Below are 27,986 nucleotides of genomic sequence, written 5' to 3' on the forward strand. Positions count from 1 at the left end.
GATAATCATAATATCTACCTCCTAGAGTTGGAATGAAAAACTTAATAGTGTCACATGCTTGGAACACTGACTAAAATGTTAGCCATTCATGTTATTATAAATCTATCTTTTCTACCAGAATATGTTTCTAAAAGGCAGGGCAAATTTGTATATCCAATCCGTAGCATAATAGAATATTCAATGTTTATTGAATGTTACAAAGTAGTTTAGGTAGGTTTGGTTTTAGAGATATGGATCATAGGTATGGGGGTAGGTATACGAAAGAATTCAATATACTTTCATTTTAGACTATACATACATACATACATATATATATATATGTGCAAAGCTCAAAGGGCTGATCCACATTTGCTATTCATTCACTTAGTCACTTGGCAAATGTTTCTTGAACTCCTACTCGGTGCCAGGGATCAAGTGTTGGGTGAACCAAAGGGAGAAGATGTCTGCCCTTGAGGAGTTTAGTGGTGGAAGCTATCATAAAAGAATAAACACAAAAATAAACTTATGATTACAATTTGTAATAAGCGCTTTGACGGCAAAGAGGAGAGAATTAGGAAAGAGAAGGATCTTTTGTTGTCTTCAGGTCCCTGATCTGCAATACAATGGGGAAAAGACACTGCAAGATGGAAGAGAATTTGTATGTGTGCTTCTCGTAGTATGTTAACAAATACGAGTGATCAAGGTAGAGACATTTGTATAACTGATCTTTTGCTGGTTCTTCTTATGCTTTGGCTTAATCAACACATAAAGCTCCCTGATGTCCATGGCTGGTTAGCTCATTTGGTTAGCTAATGAGGTCAAGGTCAGAGGCCAGCATGGGTCAGCAAGCTTTTCTCCTTTCTGTGGCCGGATTGCACTCTTAACCTCAGTCATCTTTCAAAAGTGCGTGTTTGGTCACAGGAAGGCTGTGTCAAGAGAGTGTGTATAGAGGAGCCCCCAAATTACCTCAGTTGCAAGCCTCACTGATAGTAGGTCTCTGCTGGCATTTTCTTATGTTAATGATAGCAGGCTGTATTTTATTATTCTCGGTCCCTAGGGAGGGGCTAGTCCCATTTTTGACAAACGTAGCCAATAATTTCAACAACTTAATTCCCCAAAAAGAAAACTGCCATTTCAAAATAAGCAAACCACTTTTAAATATCATCTGGGCTGGATGGGCGCTGTAGACTAGAGCAGCACTCCTCCAATGGCGACGTGCATAAGAATCACCCAGGGGTATGACTGAAATGTGGATTCTGGTGCAGTAGGTCTGGGTGGGGCTTGAGACCTGGCATTTCTGCCCAACTCCCAGGTAATGCTGTTGCCGCCTATGCACAAACCACATTGTGAAGGGAATGGGACTAAACAAACAGTAATAAATCAAAGCTAAGTCCAGATTTTAGAAGTACAGCAAATACTAAGCCAAAGCATAGTGAGTCTGACCACTGGTACAACTTGCTGGAACTGCTTAGTGTTTAAGGCACTTCATTGTTTACAGAAAAGCTCTCCCCAAACAATGTTTCCTTTCAGCTTTTTTTCTTTTTCTTTTTTTTAAATGGTGTTTTGTTTTCCTGGGGGGGTAGGTATGCGAAAGAATTCAATATACTTTCATTTTAGGCTATACATACATACATATATATATGCGCAAAGCTCAAAGGGCTGGGGCTGCAGCTAATTCCATGTTATGCAACATAAAATGCCTTTGAAACACACACAAAGCACTTTTATTTTATGGAGGAGATTTTAGTTTCATCTTCAACTTACTCCACCATATGTGACAAGTGCAGTAAAAATCTTTTGCATCTTCTGTATTTATTTTTGATAATAAAGGGAGACAGTTCCTTTTTCCCATTGCCCAGAAGAGGCTTATTCTCCTGCTGACATGTCTGCGTAACTCCTATTGATACTAAGATGATCGCGAGCATGAAGTTGCCAAAGAAACTGCTGGTCTGAGGAAATTTCCATGAGTGTGAAATCATGGGAATCAAAAGTGATGAGAAAGTCCCTTTAACCGTGTGAAAATTGCCAGGATTCTTATAGGAAAAGAGCCTAGAAATACCATGATTATCTCCTTTAACATTCAGTGAGATGCATTTCTATTACCTTTGGAGAAAACGGTCAAGCTCTGCTTAGTGCAAAATGCTTCGTTTATTTTTCTTCAAATGCTTTGGGTGGATATACATTTGTAAATTTTGTATTTTTATACTTTATTTAGTTCAATCTCAGCATTTAACAGGCAAGGACAGCCAAGTACAGAGGAGCTAAATGACCTTTTTAAGGTGTTACATCCAAGCTAGAGGCAGAGCCTGTCTTCTGGTCCTTTCCATTGCACCTCCATGCCTTGGGGGCCTTCAGATAGTCACAGGCACAGAAACTCAAAAACACATTCAAGAGAAGTTTGAGATTTGCACATATCTTGGTTCCTCAATTTATTTAAGCCGTCAATCAATAAATATTCAATTAGCTTCTACTAAAGCCTAGCACTGTTTTACATAATGTAGAGTAATTTAATATTTATTTATTGGTTCAGATTTTCTGTCAATAAACCACTTTGGGGTGCGTTAGGCACTATCGATTACTGAGTTAACTCTTGGAGCCCACTCGAGAGCTATTGATTATAACAAACTTCTCCAAATTTGAAACCTCCACCACTTTTCACTCCTTCGTCTCATCTCCCTCACGTAAATCAGTGGCTAAGGTTCTTTCCCAAGCGCCCTCTTACATCACTTCTTTCTTTTCTTCATCTACTTGTCTTGAAGGCCCTGTTACACAACTGTGACCTCTAGCCTGTGGTTGAGGCTTGGGGCCCTTCCTCCCAGAGCTCCCCCACACCCCTGACATCCCTATTCTCTTTTCCTTCAAAACGTACTTATCCTGTGTTTGCTAGGTAACTGAAGCTACTTTACCACTAACACCCTAGTTTCCTTCCTGCAATCTTTGACCTTGATTCTTCCAAACTTCTGCTACTGAGTGCCCTTGACTGAAGCATTTTCTCTCTCCTGTTTGTCCCTAGACATAGCTACTAAATCCAGGTTTCTAAAGTGTGGTCATCTGTATGCATGACCTATCCTGCCTGGAACCATACAAGAAATGCTGCCGGCGACTAATAAGTGCCTCCCTCTTCTTTTTCTGTCTCTCCTACATATATAAAAGCTGGAAGAAGTCCCTAATGATTAACTTTCCATATATGTAAAATGAGGACAATAATTGTACCAATAATTTCATAAGGTTTTGTAAAGTTTAGCTATTATTATTACTGAGAAAAATTCCAAGCTAGGAATAGTTAATTTTATTGTCTTCTATCACCTGGCATCATTTCATATATGCTAGTTTCATTTTTTTTAAAAGGAAATAATAAATACTGTGAGGAAAAGACAATGTTTTGCATTTTAGAACTCCCCCCACTCTTTACTCAATTGCCTAGCATGGAGCTGTGATCCCAGTGGGTGTCAGCAGTAGTGATCAGCTGGTTCCCACCCATGCAGGCTACTGGCCAGGGTATATGCTTATTGCTAGGGCATCTGTTCTGATGGGTTAGTGTTTGTGCTACATAGTCTTGACAAATATTCACACATCACCCCCTGCTTGATTTACTTATGGTAACTGGAGTTTGACATTGACCAAGTGAAAAAGTTAAAATAGATTAAAGGCATATAGACTTTTGCTTTCTCCCTTCCACCTCCATAATATGAATTCTGTATTAAAAATAAGTTATAACTATAGTTGGAATCCCTCTCATGGCCTACCTTATTACATTGTGCCTGGGTTTTAACAGAATATTATGGGAAAGGGGGCAGAAATAACGAGAGAAATACAGAGATGGCAGGAGGCTGCAGGTGCAAGCTACACCTGGATTCCCACGCTGGCACTGCGCTGAGATCTAAGGCAAGTGCCTGCGCCTCCACCCCTGGCCTGCGGATGGCGCTGTGGGTGGAGCCCACACTTGGGAACTCTAGCTGAACAACAGGCATTTCACATTGATAATAGTAAAAAAAAAGCCAGGCAGCTTAGTGTTACCTTCATGCACGTCTCCCTCAGCAAGTCATTGTTACACTGTCCATTTAACACTGTTGAAGAAAAACAGACTCATGTCTTAGGATGTTTTCCTTTGGAGGGAGACCCCTTTCAGCTTTACATGTAACTGCTCCTAAGCATGACTTAACGTTTAACATTTCTCTTCCCAATTCACCACCGAATTTCCCCGAATCCCAATATGATGTTGAACACTGGGTTAGGGAATAGAGGGTGGTGAATTAAACGTAATACTCTTCAGACTGGAGGACATGGGGGCCCTGGGAAATCCCAAGGACTCTGCGCTGACTTCAGCCTCTGAAGTTTGGGGAGTTTGGCAGACACCATAGAAAAGCTCCCTTCATCTCTTAAATTGTTTGAGTTCCATGGCAACAGCAGCCTTAGAAACTTGAGAGAGAGGGATGGGGAGAGCGGGGGATGGTTGAGAAGGAGATAAGAAAAGATGACCGAATAGGCCTGGGATTTTATATGCGGCGCTCAACTTGAGAGAGAAGGAAACGAGTGGGGAGGAATGCCCAAGACCGCCGCCGGGGTGATCTCATACCAGCCAAAAGGCAAACGAGGGCCTGGCCGCCAGCTGAAAGGAACAAAGGCGGTAGGTGGGTGGATGTAACGAAGGGAGGGAGGGAGACAACTCGCCCACGCTTGCGAAGCGCTTCAGCCTGCGTGTGACAGCCCGGAGTTCTGGCACGGAGAGGGGATGCATCCCAACCCACAAAGGCTCTGGCCCAAAGAATGGCCTGGCGCGTAATTCAGCGCAGGCCCCTTGACCACACTGGAGTTGTAGCCTTTTGTGTTAGCTACAACAATGGAGGGGGAGAAATCAGGCCGTAGGCTCGCGGCGCAGACGGGCTGGTGCGGATGTGTCTCGGCCCTGGCGGCAACGTGTGCTGCCTTTCGGGACGTTGCCCGGCAACCGGACGCTGCCCGCCTGTGCCTGCCGAGCCCATTGAAAGCCGCGCAGCCGGGTGAAAGGGAGAGCCGCGCTGTTCACAGGCCAGGCTAGGGGAAGAGGAAACAAAGGACAGGGAGCTGGGGCAGGGATTGCGTGGGACCATGGGAAGGCCTCACATCGTATGATGGGAGACATCGGGAGTCCCCTTTTCTGAAGGGCCTGAGTTGGTACCCTGCCTTGGCCCAGCGCGTGGACTGCTTGAACAAATATAGCTCTTCCTCCATCTTCAAGTTCACGGCATTCCTAGGCCAGATGTTATATTAAACTGTCTGGCTATTGTGTAAAACATGTAAACAGCCCCATACAAACAACAAAAACAAATCCTGTTCAAGTGACCAGCTGAAATTCATTTGTTAGGCAGGAATATTTTCCAAAGTTGGATCATGCACCTGGTGGAGAAATAGACAGATGCTCACCATACAAAACTGTTTGCTAAGTGCAATGTGGTATCTTGGATTGCATCGTGAAACATTAGTGGAAAAACTAGTGATATACAGTCTGTAGCTTAGCAAATAGTAATGTAACAATGTTAATTTCTTACTTTAGACTGGGAGTCAGCAAATTTTTCAGTTAAAGACCGAAAAGTAAAGACTTTGGGCTTTGTGGACTCCATGGTCTCTGTTGCAACTATTCAGCTCTACCATAATAGTGGTAAAGGTCGGCAGACAATACGTAAAGGAATGGGCGTGACTGTGTTCCTATCAAATTTTGTTTATGGACACTGAATTTTGAATTTCACATGCTTTTTATGTGTCATGAAATATTATTCTTCTTTGGATTTTTTTCAACCATTTAAACATATAAAACTCCTTCTTTGATTCTAGGCCCTACAAAAACAGGCAGGAGGCCAGATTTGGTCTGTAGGCTGCTGTAGTTTGTCATCCCCTGGTTTAGACAAAGGACCAAGGTTATGTAAGATGTAAACATAGGGAGAAATTGATTAAGTGTATAGGAGAACTCTCTGTGCTTTCTTTGCAACTTCTTTGTAAATCTAAGGTTATTCCAAAGTAAAAAGTTTGTTAAAAAATATTTAAATGGAAAGCTTTTTAGATGGAATGTTTGGAAAGGGGTTTGTTATGGGGAGAGGGAAAAATCAGTGTTTGTAGCATGTGTGTGTCTGTGTGTGTGTATTGGAGACATAAAGCATGTTTTTCTTCGTATTTCTTGACATGTGGTACTAAGACCTCCTGAAATGAAACTCTTTGCTACATCACTATATTGGTAATCAAGCCACTAACATCAAACAGCCTGAAAAGAAAATAGCGGAACTCTTTGACCCTGAGGGTTGGACAAGTAGTATTTTGAACTCCCACTGAACCAGGATGGGAGACACCGGGACAAAGAATCAAAACCATTTTGCTCTAATAGGAAACTAGAAAATTCTTGGCTAGCTCATTTTTAACTGCACACCCACTTATGTGCACACACGCTCCTTTTTTCTTTCCTAATCTGGCTAACATCTATACCAAATAGAGCACACACGAGGCTTTGCTTTACAAACCAGGATATGTTTTCCTTTCCTGATTTTACTAGTTGTACAAGTACAGAATATTCTTTATATTTGCTAAAAGTGTTGTGATATTACAAGACCCTCTCCTGACTTTCTTTCAAATTGAGTTCTAAAACATTCTGTCTTCGGCTGGGCACTACCAGTTAAGACTGGGTGATGAAAAAGTACAGGAGAGCGTTTAACATAAAGCATGCCCTCTTCCTGACTGCGATCCTAGAAGGGTAGGGATGCAGTGTGAAGATGATATCAAAGTCCACGGGTAGCTGACTGGTGTAACACCATGCATGGTGGGCAGAGGAGAGCTCAGTAATGCACCTAATGCTGAAAGTGAAGGAAAAACCTGTAATAGTGTTTCTCGGCAAAGTGTGAAGCAACTGGAAATGAGATTTCAGGCATTTTCCATCGCCCCTCTCTTCTAATTTCCTTTCCTGAACTCACACTCTCACCTACAACACATTAAGACTTTGTTTTTTCAACCAGGGATGTTTCAGGACTCATTTATTCAACAACTCTTTTCAAGCCTGGACTTTCCCTGTGCTATGGATTGGCCCTGGATTGGGGCTGGAGATATGAAGATGAATTAAAGATGGCTCCTAGCCTCCAGTGTCAAGGGACTCTGGGTGCAGACAAGGCCGAGTTCTCCAGTGTTGTTGGTGGACACCAGTGTCAGGATCACCAGGGAAGGTTTATTTACAAACGCAATCTCCTGGGCCTACTCCACACTCACTGACTCAAAATCTCTGTACAGGGAAAGGGACTCTGCATTTTTAGCAAATTCCTCAAGTGAATATTTTTCTCACTAAACATTTGAGATCCACTGGAAATGTGAATAGATGTGAAAATGTCTTAAGTACAGTGATGCTGATATGAACTGGTTATTATGGAAGCACAGAAAAGGGGTGAGGGTAGGGTCAAAAGGGAAGTTCTCTAAAAATGACACCTGAGCCTAATCTTAAAGAAAGGGAAAACAAAGGTAGGGCTGAGGGTGAGGAATAGCATGATAAAGGGAATGGGGACAGGAAACAGAATCCTGAAGTGTGAAAAACCACACTCTCATGTAGCTGGAGTGTAAGCAGCAAAGAGGAATGACTGGCTAATGGTGGACTTTCAGGCCTTGTGGTAGACAGTGGAAAACTTATTTTGAGCAAGGGATCCTCCTTTATGTCACTCTGCTGAATTATAAGTTCAAGTCCATTCCTCCAATAAGGGTATATATAACAGGCTTGGCCTTTTCCCTCACATTGTATTCTCTGTAACACAGAAATGTGGAATAAAAATGTGTTCTATGTCAAAGGGCAATAGCAGATAAGGGCTTATTAGGTCACTTAGGCCACTCTGCTTACAGACTCAGACATTCCTGGAAGCAGAGCTGTCTTCCTTTTGATTAGAATAAGGCTGTGAGCTCTGTGATGTATAACAAGGAAGATTTGGGTTATCCTTTGGTGCTTTTAACAGAAGGCAGGCAATACCTCTATTTGGGGGGATGGTTATGAGGTAGTTATGGGAATAGAAATATGGTCTCCCCTGGCCTCCCAACCTCTATTTCTAGTTTGGCCTATCATTGCATCCTCATCAGCATTTCTGTCTTCTTCCAATGTTTCTTTTTCTGGACTTTAGCAGGTGGCCTTGGCATTGCAAGACTTTGATTCTTCTGAAAATGAGATGATTGGGTGGTCAGCCTTATCTTCTTTCCCATGGTTTCATGTTTCCTTCCAGGTTCATCTGGTTTCTTTGACTACCCTATTTTAGGAATGAGGCATTTTGCTGGGTCAAGTGCATGAATGAATGTAGCCAGGGCAGCTAATCTAGACAAAAAATACTCAACATGCAAACTTACCAACAGCTGCAGAGACCATTATCTGCGTTGTTTTCCTTCATGAGCTAGAGAAGAACCTCAATTCATCAAAATAGTTGAAGACACTTGAAAAGTTAGCACTGACCATTCGGCTCCTGGAAGAGAGAAACATTTGTTTTGTGCTAAAAGTGACCCTTGGTGTCTTTCAGTAAGAAGCCATAGATTTAGGTGAAAGCAGAATGGTGCCCAGTTATATAAAGGTAGAGAAGAGGGTTTTGAGGGGTGGAGAAATAAAGGAACAAATAAATACATTCCCATTTCACCCTTACACATCCATGCCCATTTCCATGGAGCAGTTGTGCAAAAAATAAAATTCGAGTTCAGAGTATCTCAGCATAGGCTCTATTGACATTTTGGGCAAGACGATTCTTTCCTGTGGAAGGGCTATTCTGTGTGCTGTAGGATGTTTAGCAGCATCTCTGGCCTCTACCCATGGACTGCCAGTAGCAACACCCACTCCCGCCCTCCGAGTTGAGACCAGTCAAAAATGTTTCCAGACATTGCCAAATGTCCCCTGAGAGGTAAAACCAGCCCCTGTTGAGAACCACTGCTCTGGTAGAATCACTTATCACTTTCATAAATCAAGCAGTATCCAAAGTGTCTATGGTAGTGATGGGAGGGCAGGATGCTCCAGTGGCTGCATATTTGTGGTTGGCAGCTTTCATAGCATATCAGGCTTAAGTGGACATGGAGCACAGCTTCATCTCAAGAATGTGACAGTCACAGCTGTGAGTTGCAGGATGGTTGAAAGAAGCAAATCCTTTTGGATAGGATATCCTGTGAGCATAATATGTGACATTCATTGGTTTTAGAAGTAGCTTTCAAGTTCTTTTTCTTCTGCGGCTTTGTGCTGTTTCTGTCCTCAAGCATATAATTTCAATTCTTCACAGTTCATAGGAGTTGCAGGAGAAACATTTTTTCTCCCTTTGTGTAATATGTGGGTCTCCTTGACAATATACTGGTATTCATAAAAAAGAGAAATTCACTTAAACTTCTCGCTTGTGTTACTTGATTTTACCCAGACTCGGAGAATGTTCCGTATTCCAGGTCCCATTAATCTTATGGGGAAAATTAAGCTGTAGACTGGTACATCCTTCAGTAGGAAATTCCCATGGTTCCCAGCCCCTAGGGTGGGTCTCTGTGCTGAATCTGGAGGAAATCCATGCTCCCTTCTCCAAACTGTGTTAAGCCTTTCCTTTGCTCTTATCGGGCCTGCCCTGCCTTTTAATACAATAAGGTCTAAACAATGAAAAAGTAATGGTGAGATTTAGACCAAAAAATCACAAAGGAAGGAAATTTTGAATTACTGCTTTCACTCAGGCTCTCATTCAACGGGTCCCAGTGTTATCAAAAGATCAGGGAATCGTATTATACATCCCACAGCATATAATTATCTATGAATATGCTATTATAGGCTTAGAATCTTAAAATATTTCAATCCCTGAAGTGTTAGGTAAAAAATTCCAGAGTACTAGCCAGGGATGTCTTAGAGATCCCGGAAATAAATTATGGGTTCAATTGTGATTAAACTTAGCAGAATGCAGTTAAGATTGGTAGTTACAATGTCTTTGGTCTTTGAGCAAATTTAATGTGGTGTAGACTTTGACATCACGCTTAGATATTCTGACCTTCTTCCGTTTTTTATATTGTCATTACGGTCGAATGTGCATTGACATATTGACGTTAGTATGTAGGGATCAAGTTGCTTCATCTTTCCAATACTGACATTAGTTATGTCTCTTTTAAAGCAGCAGTTTAGATCTGTGGGGTTTTTTTTGTTGTAAGTTAGTGATTGTAGTTTCACTCTATTCTCATGAGTGTAATTTAACACTGTTGGGCTTACCTTGGCATGTGAGATAGTCATAATAACATTAAACTTCAAAATCTCTGGGACAAAATCTAGGGTTTGAGTTTCCTAACTCTTTGCAGAGCTGTAACTTAGCTGGGAAATTACACTTCAATTGAACATTCTGTAATGCTCTGAGGTACTGCAATAAACGAGTGTGAAAATGCCAAGCACATCCCGTCCTGGCACTTCTTATTAAGCATATAACATTCTTGAGTGAAAGTAATATCTCGGAGTAATTTGGTTATTAAGGCAATAATAGCATATCTTGTCCTGGTGATAAAATTACCTTTTGTTAAGTTTTCCTCCCTCATTTTAATAGCTGCATTAAGAAAGATGCATAATGAATTTTCTCTGAAAAGACTGCCTGTTCCACATTATTTTCTTCTATCTGATTCTACTACTATGTCTAAGGCTGGATGACAAAGTCCCAGCCCTAGGGCTAGTAAATCCAAAGATTTTACATAAATAATTAATAAACGAAAGACTTCTTAAGTCAGACCTAGGAGGATACATTCCAAGTGCTTATTCATAGGTGGTGGGGATACAGATGAGTTGTTATAAGTGTTTTCTTTGTGCTTATCTATGTTTTCAAAATTTTCTGAAGTTAGTATATATTATTATGTATTTCAAAAGTATTATTGTAGGAGTGTTAATGGATCCAGCTTCCTAATAGTTTCAAACTATTCAACCACAGAAATTCAGTAAAAGTTTTTTTATCTATGGAGATATTTTGATTGCTTAAAAATGCATACAGGCAATATTTTCACTCCTAAAGCTTGTTTAACTGAGAAAGGACCAAGTCATTCTTAGCTTTTGGTTTGAGATATTCCTAGGGAGATGTGAGTTTATAGGTATTCATTTAAGTATCTCAGATGGATCATATTGAAACAAATGAAAGAATTAATTATGCATTCAATTGACTTGCTTTTTTAGGATAAGTGATGCTTGGAATGTATTCAGATACATTCCTGATAAGTTGTTTTAATTTGGTTAAATATGATTTAAGAAGGCCATATCTACACAAGAGCAGCCCTGTATTGTAAAAGTGTGAGAAAATGAGTAAAGTTACCTGCCATTCAGTTTGCTGCAAACTTTCATGTTCTTTCTGTGCATCTATTATTATTTAGTTTTTTATTAAAAAAATGAAAAAGGAAAAAGAAAAACCTAAGTAGGAAGCAAAAATTCATCTTAATAGCCAGTTAGTCAACAGTGTATGTTGAGTACTGAATATATACAAGTCATTTGCCTGAGCACTGTGGAGAGTTCAAAGCCATATAAATTTCTTACAATCGCAGAACCTGACACATAATAGGTGCTTAATAGACATTTGTTTAGAGTGAATGCATGAAGTCATAAAAGATAAATCATGATAATGAATAAATAAATGTAGAAATTCAGAGAAGGGAACCCTGATTTTCATTTGGCTTTTGTTAAAATTTTTTCTTTGTACTTATCTGTGTTTTCAAAACTTTCCACCAAGAAGGTGGAACTTCAGCTTGGTCTTGAAATATGGGTATTTCTTAGGTGGAGAAGGCAGGGAACAGAGGCCTCAACTCAAAGGCCCTAGATTCACAAAGATCAGATCTTTCCCGAGTAGAGGGGGGAGGGCGTACTTTGGAAGAGAAAGGGAAAGTGGTCAGATAGAAAAAGAACAGTTCAGCTGCAGAGATAAACCCAGCCCTGCTCACTCCACATCTGTGTTAGGTAGACCCCAAATTATGTCTTGAGGGCACTCTTGGGGAGGTCTTCAGGGAGTTCCTTGAGGTGTCTGGCCTTCTATTTAATTTCTGGTTCTTGTCTAACTTCTCCCCTGCTCACAAATGTAACTCACTCCTGTCCCAGCTGGGCTGACAGTTTAGGACAGATGCCGCTGGCTACAGGGTTCTTCTCATGGGTATGCGTTCAGACTCACTGCGGCTCAGAGCTTAAGGAAAACTGAGTGGAGAAAACCAGCCAAAGGGAAGGATGTCTGAAGACTTTCTCTAGCTAGTGGTTTTCATGGGAAAAAATACACAGTGACCATAAGATAAATGCTTATGTATCGTGATGTCATATATATATATCATAGTCACTAGGTTTTATATATATATATATACACATACAAACATATCTTTAAATTTATTATGTTAAATTATATCTATTTCATATAATAATACGTATGTATTCACAAAATTTACCCTAAAGAATACTTACTCTAATTCCATATCCTTACAACTTGGGGCACTCTGATATATTCTGAAATACTCTGTTTTGTATTTCATCTTTAAAAATGCTCATCTTGGGGCTGGCCCTGTGATGTAGTGGTTAAGTTCAGCACGCTTCACTTCAGTGGCCTGGGTTCGTGGGTTCAGATCCTGGTCATGGACCTATACCACTCATCAGCCATGCCGTGGCAGCAGCCCACATATAAAGTGAAGAAAGATTGGCATAGATGTTAGCTCAGGGCTAATTGTCCTCAAGTGAAATAGAAGAATATTGGCAACAGATGTTAGCTCAGGGCCAACCTTCTTCAGGAAAAATAAGTATATAAATAAAAATTCTCATCTTGACTCACTGAATTTGTTTAATACCCCATAATGAGTCTACCCATAGCCTGAAAAACTTGGCTGTAGTAAAAGTTTCTCAAACATCAGTGTGCATCAGAATTGCTTGAGAAGCTTTTTATAAAACTAAATTCCTGAGGCCCCTTCCCCAAAGATTCTGATTCATTACATCTTGGGGGAGGCCCAGGAATCTACATATTTTAATGAACGACCCTAGTTTATATTGACAGTATATAGATCACATTTTGAGGACCATGATGTCCAGAGATTTAAAAAAAAATCTATCCCCAAATTAAGTTGGACCAGCCAAAAATGGATCCTGTTGTTTTGGAGCCTCTCATTTCCATTAGTCTCACTAATTTTTACTTTTTCTCCTGGTGTTATGCCAACTGCCTACATTACTGGATGTATTTACTCTAAGAATATTGTTGAGGACAGTTATTGTTCACCAGAGAGTACAATATCTTTTGTCTGCAGACCATGGAGAGAAATTTCTCTCTGTTCTTGGTATCAGGGACTATTGGACTTATCCTGAGAAATGGTTTGTCGTTTATCCTATTTACACAGTGATTCAAGTACGAGATCGTGTTCTCCTCACAGCATGCATTTTGTATGACAACCGTACTCTTGGCTTTATCTTATTTTCTAACCATAGCTATTCCTTTGTTCCAATTTCGTGATCAGCTTATTTTAAATCTTATGTTATCCTGTATGAAGTTTTGTAAACTCCCTGAAATTCTATTTTGGAAGAAGGGAGATATATAAGCAAAGAATAAAAATAATAGAGACAAATCCTTAGGAGTCATCTAATCGATGTTGTGGTTCCATTATCAAGCCTTCTGCCCGTGGTTGTCTTCCTTTCTCCCGGGACTGCTTTCACTCCTTTCAGTCTTATTCCCACAGCTGAACAACTTCAGTCCATAACTACCCTATTGGTTAGTCTTTTTGCCTTTAGTTTGCCCTGAATTTATTCATCTTGTGTAATTCCTTCAGACCAATCTTCGTAAAAACTGTCTTCCGTCTTGTCCTCCTTCTGCTTAAAGACCTTTAATGGTTCTTTATCCTGTCCAAGCCCCTTGGCCTTGAACAGGGGGTCCTCTTCAGTCTGATCTCATTCGACTTCTGTGATGACTTGACGTATCCTTGTACTTCACTCAGGTCTAGCACAGTACCAGGTATCAAGGGTAGCGCTCCATACATGTTGATTTCAGATGTAATCTGCTCAAATTCTACTGCCCTTTTATATTTAGACTTTGAAGAAGATTTTTTTAAAGTAACATGATTAAAAGTTAGATATATTCAATATTGAGACTCAAAGAGGCAGATACAATCTTTGTCTTCAGTTAACTCACACCTTTGTCGGGGAGAAAGGATCTCTACATAGAAAGAAAATAATGATGTTGAGTACATTCTGCTAAGGTCCATATGAGAGGTCCGACAGTATGTTAGATTCATGTTCAGAGTGAAGAGTGTTTACTGTCTTACACATATGCTCTACATATCTAATTGTACCTCTCAATGGACACTCATTTCGAAGGTCCCAGAAAGAAAAACCAACTCATGGAAGAGTGACTGAAGAAGCAGGTTCATTGGAGAAAAGCTATTCATGTTATCTGTAAAAACAAAAACTTTTAGAAGCATTGCTTCATTTAATATCTTCACCTAACTTACTAAGCATTTAAAAAATGTATTAATCTTCCTCTCTTTCTTCTCAATGTAGTAGAATAGGCTTAAAGTATGATTAAGTTAATGATATCTAGAGATGACGGGCTAAAGCAAGTTAAACACTGGGTAAACTGCCCTTTGGTTAAGAATCCCGTAACTGAAGAGGTCATCAATAGATCGCCAGGGAAAACCGCAAAGGTGCTTAAGTTTGCCATGAAAATAAATAAAGGTCCACGTGCCCAGAATCTAAAAACCTAGTCACACAAAGTCAACCCCATGATATTCAGACAATGTCTAAGAGAATGGGTTATATTTGCTCATTTGCCTTTTTTAGAGCCCTAGAAGGCCACACTTGTTTTAAGCAGCTGCAAAATTAAGTAGATTTTTAGAGCAAAATCAAGATTGGCTGGAACATCCTCATTCTCATCAAATAGTCTAAGTCCCAGATGCTCTATGATGCGCTCATAAATAATGTGTGTTCTGTTCTAGGAGCTGACATTTGCAAGGAGATGCTTGGTAAAACTGTAGATATAAATACCTTCTTGTAGAAATATGGTGTGCTGTCTTTCACATAAGAAGATAGTGTTCCTGACCTACCATCCTTTATTCTGAGGCTTTTCTCTCTGTGTACTCTCACCTTGTTACCCTCATAACCAAGCACATATTTGCCAAAAGAACAATTCATGGAACAAAACAAAATGACATGGGCTGCACAAACTTAGTTTATCACTCTGTGGTAGCCAACTGAGCTAACCAGTAAAAGACCCTTAGATTGGAAAATGCCTTAATCTGGTTCAGGGCAAAAGAAATATTTATATTATATAAATTCCATTTTCCCTCAATCTTTGCAGTATATACATCTGAAAGACAGCTTTCTTTGTTTAATACAATAAACTACACATATTTGAGTATACAATTTGATAAATTTTGACATACATATACACCCATGTAATCTCTTCCACAATCAAGGTAATGAACATATTCCGTATTCATTACTCCCAAAAGTTTCCTCATGTAAACACTACCCTCCACCTTTGCCAGGATCCCCAGGCAACTACTGATTTGCTTTCTGTCACTATAGATTAGTTTGCATTTTCTAGAATTTTATGTAAAGTAACCATACAATATGTACTCTTGTTTTGTCTGGCTTCTTTGACTCAGGAATTAACTTTGCAATTCACCCAGAGTATAGCATTATCAGTAGTTCGTTCCTCTTTATTGTGGAGGAGTGTTTCATTGTATGGCTATGCTATAATGGTTTATCCATACACCTATTGAAGGATATTCAGATTGTTTCTAGTTTGTGGCAATTACAAATAAAGCTGCTATGAATATTCATGTATAAGTCTTTATATAGATATATGCTTTCATTTCACTTGGGTAAATATTTAGGAATGGAATGTCTAGATCATGGAGTAGGTCTATATAGCTTTTTAAGAAACTGAAACTATTTTCCAAGGTGGTTGTGCAGTCATGCATTGCTTAACAACGGGAATACATTCTGAGAAATTCGTCATTAGGAGATTTCCTCATTGTGCGAAGATCATAGAGTGTACTTACACAAATAGATGGTATAGCCTACTACGTACCTAGGCTATGTGGTACTAATCTTAGGGGACTACTGTCATATATATGGTCTGTTGTTGACAAAAACATCATTAAATGTGTGTGCCTGTACTATTTTACATTCCCCTCAGTAGCGTGTGAGAGTTCCAGTTCTACACATCACAAATGCTTGGAATGATGAGTCTTTTTAGAAGTATCTTCTTTAATCTCCAAATATTTTAGAATTTTCCAGCTATCTCTTATTAATTTCTAGTTTAATTCCTAGTTTCTAGTTTAATTGTGGTCTGAGAACATACTTTATATGATTTCTATTCTTTTAAATTTGTTTAGGTGTGTGTTATGGCCTAGAATATGGTCTGTCTTTGTGAATATTCCATGTGACCTTAAGAAGAATGTGTATTCTGCTATAAATGTTAATTAGATCCAGTAGATTGATGGTACTGTTTAGTTCAACTATATTCTTACTGATTTTCTGCCTGCTGGATCTATCTATCAGTTACTGAAAGACGGGTGTTGAAGTCTCCGACTATAATATTTGTCTATTTCTTCTTGCAGTTCTGTGAGTTTTCGCCTTGTGTATTGTGATGCTCTGCTGTTCAATGTGTACATATTAAGGAGTCTTATATCTCCTTGGAGAATTGACCCCTTTATTATTGTGTCATGCCTTTCTTTATTCCTGAAACTGGTCCTTGTTCTGCAGTCTGCTTTATCTGAAACTAATATAATTACTCCAGTTTTCTTTTGATTAGCATTAGTATGGTATATCTTTTTCCATCCCCTTTATCTTTCCCTTTTTCTGCCTTCTCTGGTTTTAATTCAGCATTTAATATGATTCCATTTCTTCTCCTCTCTAAGCACATTAATTATACTTCTTTAAAGAATTTTTTTAGCAGTTGCCCTAGAGTTTGTAATATACATTTGAAACTAATCTAAGTCCGCTTTCAGATAACGCTGTACCACCTCATGGGCAATTGGTAATGAATTCTTTCAGCTTTTTTATGTTTGAAAAAAAATTTATTTTGCCTTTGTTCAGAGAGATATTTTCCCAGGGTATAGAATGCTAGGCTGATAGTCTTTTGTTTCATTTCATTAAAGATGTTTCTCCACTGTCTTCTCACTTGCATTGTTTCTAATGAAAAATCTGCTGCCATTCTTATCTTTGCTCCTCTGTATCTAATGGGTCTTTTTTTTCCTCTGGCTGCTTTTATGATTTGTCTCTTCATCGCTGGTTTTGAGCAATTTGATTATCATGTATCTATACCAACTAACCAAAACTATACCAACTAACCACAACTTGGTATAGTTTTGTTTGTTTCTTGTGCTTGGGGTTTGTTGAGAGTCTTGGATCTGGGGTTTTAAAGTTTTTCATCAAATTTAGAAAAATTTTGTCTGTTAGCTCTTCAAATATTTTTTTTCTATCCCTGTAAATCATTTCAGGGATTCCAATTACATGTATATTATGCCCCTTGAAGTTGTCCCACAGCTCATTTGTTCCCTTTTCTTTCTTTTTGGATTCTTTTTATCTTTGCATTTCATCTTGGGTAGTTTCTATTGCTGTCTTCAAGTTGACTAATCTTTTGTTCTGTCATGTCTACTCAGTTGTTGATCCCATCCGGTATATTTTCACTTCACACATTTTTATTTCAAACATTGTAGTTTTCATCTCTAGAAGCTTTATTTATTCTTTTAATGTATATCTTCCGTTACTCTACTTAACTTTATGCAATATGGAAAACAGTTAAAATATTTATTTTAATGTTGTTGTCTGCTAATTCCAACATCTGTGTTTCAATTGATTGATTTTTTTCTCCTCATCATGGGTTGCATTTTTCTGCTTCTTTACATGTAACTTTTGACTGGGTGCCAGACATTGTGATTTTACCTTGTTGGGTAGGAATAGTGTGAATCATGAGGTTTTCCAGTCTAGCTGGTGGTAACAGGCACTAATCTCTACACTATATGAACACTAGGCATTGTTCCCTCTAATCCTTTCAGGTGGCTTTTTCCCCTGGCTTGAGCTTGGGTAGCTTTCTTACATGCATCTGCTTATCAGTACTCAGCTGAATTCTCAAGGGGGCCCCTCTGCACATCTCTAGAATGCTCTCTCTGTTCAGTTCTCTCCTCTCTACATTTTATATTATGAAATATAGCTGTCTTGATCTCCCTAGAGTTTCAGCTCCATCTCTTCAACTCAGTGGGGATGGGGGAGTCACTGGGCTCTGCTTTGGGTCATTCTCTGTGTGCTGCAGCTTGAAAATCCTCAAAGCAATAAGTTGGGGTAATTATAGTGGGGCCAGTAATTCTTCGTTGTAGGAAGCTGGAGTGCATTGGAGGATATTTACCACCATCCCTGGCCTCTATCTGCTAATAACATTGCCATTAGTTGTGACACCCAAAAATGTCTCCAGACATTGCCAAATATCCCCTAAGGGCCAAAATTGCTCCCAGTTGAGAACCATTGATTTAGAAATTTGAACACAGACTTCTCAACTTGGTATTTAAGCCTCCAAAATATATTCCCAACTAACCTCTTCCAGCCTCATCATCTAGCCTTTTACTCATTCCATTCTCTAGCCAAACAACTGCTTGCTGCTCTCCTATCGAGCTTTGAATACCAGTGCCCCTGTGCCCCTTCTCATGCTATTCTCTCTGCCTGAAATGCCCTCCCTTATCTCTCTGTCTATAGAAATTCTCCCTCTTTTAAAAGACCCATTACAAACATCAACTTTCCCATGAAGGCCTTTCTGATTTTCTAACCTGGTATGATTTTCCTCTAGTAGTGGATTTGTCTCACTCTTCCCCTTAGTAATTGTAAGCTTCTTGATGTACCTTTTTCTTGCTTTCTGCACGTGACACTACCCTAAACTACACATAGCAGGTGATAAACATATATTTATTGAATTGTTTGTGATTTTTATGTATTGAGGTTACATTAAAAAACTGTATATCTATTACAATTCAATAATAAAAAGACAACCTAATTAAAAAGTGGGCAAAGGATCTAAATAGATATTTCTCCAAAGAAGATATACAAATGGCCAATAAGTGCATGAAAAGATGTTCAACATAATTAGTCATTAGGGAAATGCAAATCAAAACCACTATGAGATACCACTTCATACCCACTGTGATGGCTGTAATCAAAAAGACTGATAATAACAAGTATTGACAAGGATGTAGAGAAATTGAAACTCTCATATACTTCTGGTGGGAATGTAAAATGGTGCAGCTGCTTTGGTGAAAAGTCTGGCAGTTTCTCGAATGGTTAAACATAGAGTAACCATATGATCTACTAATTCCCCTCCTAGCTGTAAACAGATCTAAGAGAAATGAAACATATGTCCTCCCCAAAACTTGTATATGAATGTTCATAGCAACATTATTCATAATATCACCAAAATGGAAACAACCCAAATGCCTATCAACAGATAAGTGGATAAATAAAATGTGGTCTATCCCAAGAATGGAATGTTTTTCTTCAATAAGAAGAAATAAAGTAGTGATTCCTGCTCTAATGTGGATGATCCTTAAAAACATATACTGAGTGAAAGAAGCTGGTCACAAAAGACCGCAGATTGTATGATCCCATTTATATGAAATGTCCAGAATAGACAAATCTATAGTGACAGAAAGTAGATTGGTGGTTGCGCAGAGCTCGAGGGGATAGGAAGATTGTGGGGTGATGGCTAAAGGGTGGGGGTTTCATTTTGGGGTAATAAATGTGTTCTAAAATTGATTGTGGTAATTGATGCAAGACTTGGAATATGCTAAAAGCCATCGAATTGTGCATTTTAAGTGGGTGAATTGTATGGTTTGTGATTTATATCTCAATAAAACTGTTTTACAAAGATATGTCTGTAATTAAGATTAAAAGAGAAATATGTAATATATGAAGTATGTAACATATGAAATATCAATATAAATAAACTATCTTGATAAAAAATAAAAGTCCTTTTTTGTGAGAAAACAATTGGATAGCAAAGCCAGTTTTTTTGGCAAGAAGAAAATTGCTCAAGCTTTCACAAATCTGCCTCTAGACTAAACAGAGGAATTCTACTAGGATGGATGCCATTAATTTTTGCTAAGACATCATCCTTTTTGGCACATTGTTATTAAGCTTTGGCTCATTACCACTTCTCACAAAATTGGTAAGAGTCCCACCTGATCACTCTCCGTTATTGTATTATTTGAATATCCAGCCAAGGCTTGTCTTCAGTCTTTGCAAATAGCAAAAAAGCCATTACTTTCTCCATTCATAATATGATCATCCTGAGGTAAATAAGGTGGGTTTTACTTGTATAAAGAACAAGTGCTTGAGGCAGAAAAAGTAAGAGGCAGACTTGAAGATCAGATCTGATATACTCTCCTCTGCTTTCCTGACAGGCTCCTGACTTTGGCTGTACCCCTTCAGGTGGACAATTAGATGTTATGTGTCCTTTGTGTGAACTGCAGTAGATTTACATCCTTTTTTTTTTTTATAAGGAAGATTGGCCCTGAGCTAACATCTGTTGCCAATCTTCCTCCTTTCTTCTTTTTTCTCCCCCAAACCTCAGTACATAGTTGCATATCCTAGTTGTAAGTCCTTCTAGTTCTTCTGTGTGGGATGCCACCACAGCATGGCTTGATGAGTGGTGTGTAGGTCTGTGCCTAGGATCTGAACCAGCAAACCCTGGGCCACAAAAGTGGAGCATGCAAACTTAACCACTATGCCACCAGGCCGGCCACAGATTTATGTCTTGAGTTTCATGGGTAGAAACACTCAGAGAAATAGGAACAATGTTTCAGAGGACTCCAAACCAATTTTTAAAATAATTTTGTTACCTGCTGCAGAAAACTTTATTTACGTAAAGAGTGATAGAGTTGATTAGGTATTTAAAATAGTGTAAATCTACATTTTTGATATTATGACAACTAGGCACTTCCTTTTTCTCCTTCTGTTATGATCAGTAGAGTGAAAACATCAGCTATTTTAACTCTTGCCATTAGGAATACTTTATGTTATTAACTGGGATATTTTTCAAATACAAAAATAAATAATATGTTGTACACGTTTGTTTTTAAGACAGGCATTTTAAAGACCACATGTTAATAAACCGTTGAAATAGCATCAGGTTAATTCTAAGAATTTTTCAGGAAAAAATGCATCTTGCTGGAAATCCTTCCTGTGTATGTATGTGTGTGTGTGAGTATGTGCTTCACTGCAAGATGTACAAGGGGTAATTGTACCCCTCTGATGGTTAATTAGTTTGAGATAATCTGTTTTACTGGAAGAGCCAAAAATATAAATGAAAAGAGTTTTGAATTTTTTTTTTTTAGCTAGCTTTATCTTAGTGTGTATGTAGTAAAAGCAAATCGAAGGCTGCTTGGCTGGGAACCTCTTGGTAAAGTGATCAGCTTGATATGAGTCTTTTTGATAACCCACCTGATTTTGGGTGGAGGATAGCCCAGCTCTTCAGGATTTGCTTCCACTCCCCAGGGTCTGATAAACTTGCAAATTCTAAGTTTATATGGCAGCACCTGCAGGCAAATAATAAGCAATGGGGAAAATACACTATTCAGGGGAAACCCGAAAACAAGAAACGGAACAAAAATATGTGGGAATAGAACACATTTGAATTTTGAACTGGAAAAGAGTTTAGAGATAATCTCGTTCAACATTTTAATTTTGATCATGGAGAAAAACGGGTCCCAAAGAGGTTAAATGAAATATCCCAGATCAATAGAGAGTTAATGGTGAAACCAGAATTGGAACCCAACACTGTGCAGTGTTTTTAATCCTATACCAATTATTTATTCACTTGGTCATTCATTCATTAATTTTGCAACTATTTATTCAGTGCTTATGATGCTCTAGGTTTGTGGCTGGTGCTTGGCTTACAATAGTGAATAAAACATAAAATGGTTCTTATCCTCATGGATCTTACAGTTTGGTAATGGAGACTGATATTAATCTCTCTTTCTTGTGTAAACACACAATTATGAACTCTGGAGGATAGAGACAGGGTGCTGTAAGAACACATAATAGGGAGGCCTTGATAGTGGGGGCAGTCAGGGATGGGTCCCCACCTTGTATAAATCCACACCCCACTTTCCTTGTCCCTCAAGTCTACCTTCTTATTTTGACTTCTAGGCCTGAATGTGTCTATGTTCACCTTCTCTCTGCCTGAAATAAATTCTCTTCACTTTGTTACGTGGCAGACATCCACTTATCTTTCTGGGCCCTTAAATGTCGTTTCCACAGAATGGCCTTCCTTGACCACCCAGACTAGATTACACACCCCCATTATACAATTCTCATAGCACCATACACTTTTCCATAGTAACACTTCCCACGATTAATTGTGCAGTTGTTCATTTAAGATCTGCCCTCCTCACTAGGCTGAAATCTCCTTGAAGGCAGAGACCATGTCTGCCCTGCTCAGTCCTCTGAACAGCCCTGTCACATAGCAGACACTCAACAAATATTCACTAAATGACTGATTGAGTGAGTGACTCTGTCTCTGAACTGTCATTAATAATGTTGACCACTCTTTTCCTCGAAACCTCAAGAGTCCACGAAGCCAGAAGGAACTCGATTCATGTAAGGGACACCTTCCCTGCTGCCCTTTTTCCTTACTCTTCTGACTGTCCTCAATTCTTATAGTTCTTGACATAAAACAATCCTCTCCCTAGACTTTGTTTTCTTCTTTTAGTCTTTGGAAGAATCAGCTAAAGTTAGCCCAGGCATCTAATTAATTTTGGTTGCAAATGAGAAGCTCCTTATTTGAAGTTGGTCTGTCCACATGCCTCTCCTCATGTACTGACTGACATGCTCTGGAAAAAAGAAACTTCCTCCAGCTGACAGTGTTGTGAATGTTCCTCCAGAATATACATTTCCTTGACGTGTCTGGGCAGGAGCATGTTCTGATGATAAGGAAGTTCTGTCAGCATGTACTGGTCCATGCTTTCCTGAAATGGCCTAACTTCCTGGTACAGATAGAGATACAAAGGAAGAGTGGTTCAGAACAAAAATAAGTTTTAAAAATGAGAAATATCAAGAATTGCAGAAGTCTGAAGGGGAAACCCATGGAAAAAGCAATGTGCTGATATAGGAAACAAAAGATAATAAAAAAAGCATAAGTGAATTTTCATAGGCTATCCAAACTTTAGATATTGGCTATGTTTATGTAATGAGAACACATTCATGCATCTTACTTGTCCTTCTTCAACTTGGTTCAACACATTAATGAACATGTGTTGAGTACTTACTCTGTGTAAATCTATCAGGACTATGGAAATGAGTAAGACCTGACTCCCTTCAGAAAAATAATCTAGTAGAGGATGTAGACATGTTGACTATAATGCCAAGTATAAACAATGTCCACCAAACAAGAGGCGCAAACAAAATGTAATAGGAGCTCAGAAGAGTGCATGGCAATTGTGACCAAGAGGAATCAGTGATGTTCTTCATGGAGGCTTTAGCATTTAGTTAGGCTAAAGAGAGTGGGTTTCAACAGTCAGATGTGGTAGGGCAGAAGGAATGGTGGCAGGAAGAATGGGGGATATGAAGCATGCAGGAGAAGAGAATATTCCAGCCTGAGAGAATGGCTTGACTGAAACCATAGAGTTATGGCACATTTGAAAACAGTTGAGTTGACCCTAAGGTGTATGTTGTGGGGCTGGAGAGGCTTGATAGGGGATAAGAATAGAAAAGTATTTGAAGCCAAATTGTAGCAGGTCTTCAGTTCCATGTTAAGGAGATTGGATTGGATTCAAGTAAGCTGGAGGCTTTGGAAAGTTCATGAAACTCAAAGTGTTTAATCATCCTCCAAACCCATAAACTCTATGGACATCTATTTTAATTTACTTCCATTTTATCCTTTTTAGATTTTTTTCATGGAATAGTTTTGGTAAATGTTTATCTTTTTTGTTTCTGTATCCCTGGCACTTTAGCACACAGTCTAGCTCATATAGGCATTCAATTAATCTGTTGAGTGCTGTTTGCATACCCCCTGGGCCTTGTTTATACACAAATTAAAAACTCCTATCACAACACATCGACTCAATTCCGTACAAGTGACCAATCTGGACCATTCAGGCTAAACGAACCTTTTCTACTAGCCTGTTTTCTAACCTATCTGCATAATCAAGCCGGATTTCTAATTCATCTTGCTTTTCTGGACATAGTCCACTGAAGTTCCTTTTGCATTTTCCTTTGGATTGCCAACGTTCTATTTGGTAAGAAGACAGCCGACCTAGGTAATTGGAGAGGAAAAAGAAAAAAAATGTTTTTTCACCATGAGCAGTCCTTCAGTTCCTTGTAATTTTCCTGATAATTGCTTTAACCTTGCACTTCAAGTTGCCTACCTTAGTTTTTACATTTCAGGGTCTGATGCACAATTCATTGGAATTCAGTTGTCATGTTACCTTTGAACCTTCAAAGAAGAAAAGCTTTCACTCCTGCATAGTCACATATGCCTGAACGGCTTGCCTTTTTACATACAGAACAGGCTTGGTCGCCTTTGCAGAAAATTAAATAACTCATCCTTTTTATGCCAGTGCCAAACATCAAAAGGGCCAACTACCTACTGTGTGGTGTTCAAAGACCAGCTTAAAGAAATCAAAAGAGGAATGAAAGCCAAGGTTTCTGCAAAGCAAATGCTTGCAAGAAAACTCTGGTAGTCATGGAGTAAAATCCATCTTCATAGTTTCGCTTGCTGCTTTTAGATACATTGGGCTAATTTTCCTATTGCTTGTCTTATTCCCAGGGGTAAATTAGGTACTTTTGCCGTTTTGGAAATAAAATTAACCTAGGCCTTTCTGATGAGATGCACAGTAAAAATGTATCATAATGCCAAAGTCAGGGAAAGGAGATGACACTTCTGTGGGAAGAATGTTATGACCCAGGGTATGGCTGAGTCCATGGAATGCTTTCCATGGGGCGGGATAGTACCACAGGAGCCTGTTGGATTAGTGTAGTTTATGTCACCCATTAAAACTTCTGTCTTCCATGAAACCATCTCTGTTTCCCATTGGTTCTGGGCTGAGTTGGGAGCTGGCTTGGACCTCACTCCTCCATGGCTTTGCTTTCTGTCTCCCTCTCTTGCTAATGTGCCAAGTCTTTGTCATCAACACCTGTCTGTGCCTGTCAAAGACAGTAGCCTCTGGCTCTGTTCATTCTTTCTTCCTTTCCTTCCTTCGTTCCTTCTTTCTTTCCTTTCTCTCTCTAGCAACAGTAACCAAAGTTCGTTTGGAGATGTCTTGTCTTTTATTTGTGTGAGACAGGAATGTTTCCAGTAATAAACAGACAAAAAGTCTTAGAACCGGACTAATTTGGTGGGAGAGGAACAGAGAGGAGGGGAAAGAGTGCAGGGCATTGATATCTCCACCTTTCTGCTCCCACCTGCTGCTGTTCTAGACACTATGTGTCACTGAGCCTGACCCACTCACTGTCCCAGGCACAGTCCTGATGAACGGGCAGCTCTGTGTGCCTTGGTTTTGTACCATGTGACCTTGTTCTTCCGAGTATAATTGATTGGACCAAGACAGGATACTTGTGCCAAAAACAATCTGTAGACTGGCCAGTGCCCTGTGGTATGGCCTGGCAGAAAAAGATGTGCTGGGTCAATTATATTCTCTCCTTGAAGGATTTCAACAGAGATATACTCAGAATTTCTAGAAGGAGCTGAAGCTGAAAGGTCATCAAATTAAGTGAGACTTAAGATGCCTTAAGTGGCCTGTATTTGTGAGGAAGCAGAAGATGTGAGGCAGAGAAAAGATACATGGAGTCAAACACTGGAGTGAAGACCACTAAAATTGTAAGTGAGGGGTCCTGCCTTGGATTTAGAACTGTTCAGTTCAGGGTCTGCGAGGCCTGGAACTATTATAAAAGTGTTATGAGATTCTCTCTCCCTGTTAGCCACGTGGATCCTTTGAATAAACCCTTTTCTTGTGCCGGCCTGAGGGAGTGCATGTTAGAAATGCTCTCAGCTGCAAGGAAGAGAAAACTCAACTGGCAGTGTCTTAAACTTAAGGGCATTTATTATTTACGTTACAAGAATTCCAGTTCCACGGTTGGTTCTGCAGCTTCATGATGCCGTGAAAGATCCAGGAGCCTTTGCCCTCCTGCACTGCCTTGTTGCCTGAGGTCACTGCAGTTCCGGGCTTCACAGGACAGTGCCTTCAGCAGATAGGGAGAGAAGTGGGCAAAAAAGGACCCTTTCTCCTTGAACTCTTATGATAATTTTTCTTTTAGCAGGGAAAAGAGTCTTCCCAGAAAGCCCTTGGCAGATGTCTCCCTGTGTTTCATTGGTCAAGACTGGGTCATATGCCCACCCCGGGTCAGTCACCAGCAAACTAGATTTGGATTTCCTATTGGATTAGACCCACTGTGATTCATGTCCTGAGGCTGGGCCCATTGCTGCCCATAAGAAATTGGAATGCTTTTGGCAAGAAGGGAGAATCGCTGTTGGATGGGCAACTAGCTATCACAGACTAGGTTCTCTGGAAGCAGATGATAAAATCGAATTTGGCATGTGAGATGTTTATTCAGACCAAAACCTGTAAAAGGAGAGAAGCCTAAAGAGTCATAACATCTAAATATAATATGGTATCCTGGATGTGATCCTGAAACAGAACAAGGATATTAGGTAAAAAATGAGGAAATCTAAATAAGCCATGGACTTTAGTTAATAGTAATGTATCAATATTGGTTCATTAATTGTAACAAAAGTATTATACTAATATAAGATGTTAGTAATGGGGAAACTGGGTGTGAGGTATATGGGAGCTCTTTGTATTGTCTTCTCCATTTTTCTGTACATCAAAAACTATTCTAAAAAATAAAGTCTTTTATAAGACAAACAAACAAACACCTGTCAAAGGAAAGGGAGGTAACAGAATTGGGCAGAAGAAAATGTTGAACCACAATGCAAGCCCAAAAGAATCTTGGCCAACCCCCTGGGGGGCTCTGGAGAGAGTATTGCCTGTGTGCATTTCCCATGTTGAACTAAAGCCTCTGGCCCTTATCCCACAGCCTCACTCAGTCACTAGATGCAGACTATGCCAGGAAGGCACAGTCCTGGGTAAAGTGGCTTTCTCTGGCTGAGGCTGGCCCTGAAGGAGCTGACAGAAGGAGGCCGACTGTCATTGGTCACACTCCTCGCAGCTAGGTGGTGAGTCCCTCTTTGAGAGGGGACCTGGGTGATGTATCTCTGTGTTCACCACACCAGCAGTGTGTATCTCAGTGAATCTCTGTGATAGACATGGAGACGTGCCGCAGATCCATCTTCAGGAAGGACCTCTTGCCTCAGCTGTTGGAGATGCAGCCATTCTGATACTTGGAAGGGCCTAGGTGGGAGAGACCCCAGTGAAAATGCTTGGGGAACTCCGTACCAACCACCGCAGTCATCTCATAGTCATGGGGTATCTGTGATCACGGAGACAATGCAAAAATTTCCAAGAACTATACGACTGGGGTCACAGTCTCAGGCTATTTATGAACTGTCTTTATTCCAAAATTGCATGTGCAAGTTGGTTATTTGGAACCCTAAATATATTTTTTCCATAGCAATAGTAAGTAATAATTAAGTTTCCTGGTAAGCCCACAAAATGCCTCAATGCACTTGAAGTATAGTATGATTTCACCTTTACCATTTGCTATATATAAAACTGTTTGTTCACAGTAAGATACATTCTGGAGTCTGGGAAGGGACCCATTCCCTCACTGTAGGTGGTCCAAGATACAGCCACAGAAGAGAAGGAAGCAATTTATCTCTTACATCAGAGAATCAAAGAAGGTTGGACTGAGAGTTAGGGGCCCTGGGTTATAATTCTGGCTTGGCTGCTTTTTTTTTTTTTTTTATCACTGTTAGGGTATCTTTTTCTGTTCTGTCCAAGGATGGGGTCTAAGCAGATCACCCCTAGAGCCTCTTCTGTCTCTAGCATTAAGTATCTCTCTAGAGCGGTCACAAAAATAAACTGAATTAGGAAACAAAAAACATTTGTATACAATAGGACAAGAACATGGTTAAAAATTCATATTTTCCTGCAGC

The 27,986-nt window shown here is 39.5% G+C and overlaps 1 long non-coding RNA gene across 1 annotated transcript in view; it reads left to right on the forward strand.

Annotated features, from left to right (window-relative positions):
- The first annotated feature begins 4,401 nt into the window (after positions 1–4,401).
- The window catches only part of LOC111768888 (uncharacterized), a 56,100-nt gene continuing 32,515 nt past the window's right edge, over positions 4,402–27,986 (forward strand). Inside the window, exon 1 of the long non-coding RNA XR_011428188.1 lies at positions 4,402–4,606. This is a non-coding gene — a long non-coding RNA (uncharacterized lncRNA). The remainder of the gene's footprint in view (positions 4,607–27,986) is intronic.

This window comes from Equus caballus, chromosome 18, assembly GCF_041296265.1.
Source record: "Equus caballus isolate H_3958 breed thoroughbred chromosome 18, TB-T2T, whole genome shotgun sequence".
NCBI lineage: Eukaryota > Metazoa > Chordata > Mammalia > Perissodactyla > Equidae > Equus > Equus caballus.